The sequence below is a fragment of the Schistocerca piceifrons genome, unplaced genomic scaffold, assembly GCF_021461385.2.
Source record: "Schistocerca piceifrons isolate TAMUIC-IGC-003096 unplaced genomic scaffold, iqSchPice1.1 HiC_scaffold_961, whole genome shotgun sequence".
Classification (NCBI taxonomy): domain Eukaryota; kingdom Metazoa; phylum Arthropoda; class Insecta; order Orthoptera; family Acrididae; genus Schistocerca; species Schistocerca piceifrons.
The window spans coordinates 1110001-1115000 of NW_025729236.1; the positions used below are offsets into that span (position 1 = coordinate 1110001).

Here is a 5000-nt window from a genome sequence, read left to right on the forward strand (position 1 = left end):
TCCTTCCGCAGGTTCACCTACGGAAACCTTGTTACGACTTTTACTTCCTCTAAATGATCAAGTTTGGTCATCTTTCCGGTAGCATCGGCAACGACAGAGTCAATGCCGCGTACCAGTCCGAAGACCTCACTAAATCATTCAATCGGTAGTAGCGACGGGCGGTGTGTACAAAGGGCAGGGACGTAATCAACGCGAGCTTATGACTCGCGCTTACTGGGAATTCCTCGTTCATGGGGAACAATTGCAAGCCCCAATCCCTAGCACGAAGGAGGTTCAGCGGGTTACCCCGACCTTTCGGCCTAGGAAGACACGCTGATTCCTTCAGTGTAGCGCGCGTGCGGCCCAGAACATCTAAGGGCATCACAGACCTGTTATTGCTCAATCTCGTGCGGCTAGAAGCCGCCTGTCCCTCTAAGAAGAAAAGTAATCGCTGACAGCACGAAGGATGTCACGCGACTAGTTAGCAGGCTAGAGTCTCGTTCGTTATCGGAATTAACCAGACAAATCGCTCCACCAACTAAGAACGGCCATGCACCACCACCCACCGAATCAAGAAAGAGCTATCAATCTGTCAATCCTTCCGGTGTCCGGGCCTGGTGAGGTTTCCCGTGTTGAGTCAAATTAAGCCGCAGGCTCCACTCCTGGTGGTGCCCTTCCGTCAATTCCTTTAAGTTTCAGCTTTGCAACCATACTTCCCCCGGAACCCAAAAGCTTTGGTTTCCCGGAGGCTGCCCGCCGAGTCATCGGAGGAACTGCGGCGGATCGCTGGCTGGCATCGTTTATGGTTAGAACTAGGGCGGTATCTGATCGCCTTCGAACCTCTAACTTTCGTTCTTGATTAATGAAAACATACTTGGCAAATGCTTTCGCTTCTGTTCGTCTTGCGACGATCCAAGAATTTCACCTCTAACGTCGCAATACGAATGCCCCCGCCTGTCCCTATTAATCATTACCTCGGGTTCCGAAAACCAACAAAATAGAACCGAGGTCCTATTCCATTATTCCATGCACACAGTATTCAGGCGGGCTTGCCTGCTTTAAGCACTCTAATTTGTTCAAAGTAAACGTGCCGGCCCACCGAGACACTCAATAAAGAGCACCCTGGTAGGATTTCAACGGGGTCCGCCTCGGGACGCACGAGCACGCACGGGGCGGTCGCACGCCTTCGGCTCGCCCCACCGGCAGGACGTCCCACGATACATGCCAGTTAAACACCGACGGGCGGTGAACCAACAGCGTGGGACACAAATCCAACTACGAGCTTTTTAACCGCAACAACTTTAATATACGCTATTGGAGCTGGAATTACCGCGGCTGCTGGCACCAGACTTGCCCTCCAATAGATACTCGTTAAAGGATTTAAAGTGTACTCATTCCGATTACGGGGCCTCGGATGAGTCCCGTATCGTTATTTTTCGTCACTACCTCCCCGTGCCGGGAGTGGGTAATTTGCGCGCCTGCTGCCTTCCTTGGATGTGGTAGCCGTTTCTCAGGCTCCCTCTCCGGAATCGAACCCTGATTCCCCGTTACCCGTTACAACCATGGTAGGCGCAGAACCTACCATCGACAGTTGATAAGGCAGACATTTGAAAGATGCGTCGCCGGTACGAGGACCGTGCGATCAGCCCAAAGTTATTCAGAGTCACCAAGGCAAACGGACCGGACGAGCCGACCGATTGGTTTTGATCTAATAAAAGCGTCCCTTCCATCTCTGGTCGGGACTCTGTTTGCATGTATTAGCTCTACAATTACCACAGTTATCCAAGTAACGTGGGTACGATCTAAGGAACCATAACTGATTTAATGAGCCATTCGCGGTTTCACCTTAATGCGGCTTGTACTGAGACATGCATGGCTTAATCTTTGAGACAAGCATATGACTACTGGCAGGATCAACCAGGGAGCTGCGTCAACTAGAGCTGAGCAGCCGGCCGCCCGGGAGTGTGTCCCGGGGGCCCGCGCGAACACGCAAGCGTCCGCTCAATCATTCTGCAAACAGGAGGAGGCTGAGCTCCCCTGCACAATACACCTCGAAACCCTCTCAGGTCCCGGCGGCGCGCAGCGCCGTCCCAAGTACTTGGTCGGGTTCGAGAGAGGCGCAATCGCCCGGAGTTAGGCGAGTAGACGCTTTCGGTGCGACCACCCGTGCTCCCAACTGAGCTTGCCGCTGCCGACAGAGGCCCGGGAGCGTGCTGTCGTGGCATTGCCGGCGGGAGACAACACGCGCCACCTACGGTGACCGGCAGCTCCAACGCCAGCGCCACAGAAGGACAAAAGCCCCACTTGGGTGCCGAAGCGAACTCTCCCAGCACAGCGCACGCGCCAACACATCCGCACAGCTGCGATACAAACCACCAGCGAGAACCGCTGGGGCGACCGAGCAGCAGACGGCGTCGCGGCGCCGAGCGCCGGGCGGCGGCGCATCCTCAACGCACACAGTCCTCAATCGGACCAGCACACTGAAGATGTCCACCGCGCTTCGCACCGGGCCCGCGAGGACCTACTTTGGCCGCACGGCGCCGCGCGCAGGGTGCGCCGGCGCGCAGCTGCGACGCCTGCCGCGTCCGTCGGCCGGCGCGCCTGCCACTGGCCGCCCCCACCAGCCGGCTGTAGCGCGTGCGCCCACGCACCGCGCGGCCAGCACGCCGGGAGGCGCCCCCTCACCGGCCGGGGACGGTCCCACCCAGCCACCGCCGCGTATCGCTTCACACCCAGATGCCGTTCAGTTTCATCGGCATGGTGGGTATCGCTGGAACAACCGGTTAGTACCTCAACCTATCGTCGCCATCACCGATTCACCCCTAGCGAGAACAACCGCACCACAACGGGTTACCATTTCTTCATTTGCGTAACTTCACCAGCAAACGTAGGCGTCCATCGCCATTAGCAACTTCAACGATTATTGCATGCCTGTGTCAGGTGTCACGCCACACTACGTCTGCCCACATACACGCAACAAAATGTGCACGCCTAGACAATACGTGGAAGGTGGCCCCCGTACGTATGCGATGTCCATTGCTCGAACGACTGTCAACCGGCCTCTGTAGCATGTCGCAGATATGGAACGCGGTGCACCATGCTATCACGGTGTTTGAGGAGAGACGACTAGGTCCGAATACATCAACACACAGCTCATGCTGATCGCCATCCACGGCGTCCGTTCCTCCCACACGTCTCTATGGCGTACCACACTGCAATCCAGCTCTCATAGGGAGACGACACGTAGCTGCGTGCACAATATTTGCACTGTATGGTCCGCCGTTTTTGGGCGCAGTCGTTGTACGGTCACACATGTGCCACGATGTATCATTCAGTACATAAGGACGAATGTGCAGTACAGATTGTGGTTTATGCGTACGACATCAGCGGACAGTTGACACAGGCCGCACCACAACGTAGCCTGAGTACGTCGCATGCGAAGGGCATTGAACATGCAAACTTCTCACCAACCAGCTTGCGAAGGCAGGGGGCAAGGTGGGGACGTGGGGAGGGGTGGGGGGGGGGGGGCGGCATGTACGTCCTGCTGCCATCCACATAACAGTGTACAGCAGGAGCATGTGGAAAGTCAGCAAGACTTGCAAGGTGTTTAACATGAAGCGATACACAGGGGAGCGGGCAGTGCGAGTAGCGAACTATATTGCGAGGGTTGCGGGTGGGCAACACTACACTAATTGAACGAGTCGTATAACAATTACAGAGCAGGTTTAGGCGACAACGTGGGTTACGTTAAGGCACAACGTGGGTTACGTTAAGGCACAACGTGGGTTACGTTAAGGCACAACGTGGGTTACGTTAAGGCACAACGTGGGTGACGTTAAGGCACAACGTGGGTTACGTTAAGGCACAACGTGGGTTACGTTAAGGCACAACGTGGGTTACGTTAAGGCACAACGTGGGTTACGTTAAGGCACAACATGGGTTACGTTAAGGCACAACATGGGTTAAGTTAGGGCACAACATGGGTTACGTTAGGGCACAACATGGGTTAGGTTAGGGGACAACATGGGTTAGGTTAGGGGACAACATGGGTTAGGTTAGGGGACAACATGGGTTAGGTTAGGGGACAACATGGGTTAGGTTAGGGGACAACATGGGTTAGGTTAGGGGACAACATGGGTTAGGTTAGGGGACAACGTGGGTTAGGTTAGGGGACAACGTGGGTTAGGTTAGGGGACAACGTGGGTTAGGTTAAGGCACAACGTGGGTTAGGTTAAGGCACAACGTGGGTTACGTTAAGGCACAACGTGGGTTACGTTAAGGCACAACGTGGGTTACGTTAAGGCACAACGTGGGTTACGTTAAGGCACAACGTGGGTTACGTTAAGGCACAACGTGGGTTACGTTAAGGCACAACGTGGGTTACGTTAAGGCACAACGTGGGTTACGTTAAGGCACAACGTGGGTTACGTTAAGGCACAACGTGGGTTACGTTAAGGCACAACGTGGGTTACGTTAAGGCACAACGTGGGTTACGTTAAGGCACAACGTGGGTTAGGTTAAGGCACAACGTGGGTTACGTTAAGGCACAACGTGGGTTACGTTAAGGCACAACATGGGTTAGGTTAAGGCACAACATGGGTTAGGTTAAGGCACAACATGGGTTAGGTTAAGGTACAACATGGGTTAGGTTAAGGTACAACATGGGTTAGGTTAAGGTACAACATAGGTTAGGTTAAGGTACAACATAGGTTAGGTTAAGGTACAACATAGGTTAGGTTAAGGTACAACATAGGTTAGGTTAGGTTAGGTTAGGTTACACGTTGTTGTAAGGAAAGGTGTAGGGGGGGGGGCGGGGGCGGCAGGTTCGTTGATAGTGATTATAGTAAGTGAATGCTTGTGACATGATCAGATTTGTCACGTCAGGATGCACCTTTGGCTTATTAGAGGCGGCGCTCCAATTCTATGCTTGTGTGAGACCTGTGTCTTTGACTCATGTCATTGTTTGTGCGCTGTGACAGGAGGTACTATTGTGATGTTGGGTGCACCGTTGTATAGGACAT

The 5000-nt window shown here is 54.1% G+C and overlaps 1 non-coding gene across 1 annotated transcript in view; it reads right to left on the minus strand.

Annotated features, from left to right (window-relative positions):
• The window catches only part of LOC124774274, a 1909-nt gene extending 6 nt beyond the window's left edge, over positions 1-1903 (minus strand). Inside the window, exon 1 of the ribosomal RNA XR_007015262.1 lies at positions 1-1903. This exon is cut by the window's left edge and continues 6 nt beyond it. This is a non-coding gene — a ribosomal RNA (small subunit ribosomal RNA).
• Between the last annotated feature and the right edge of the window lie 3097 nt (positions 1904-5000).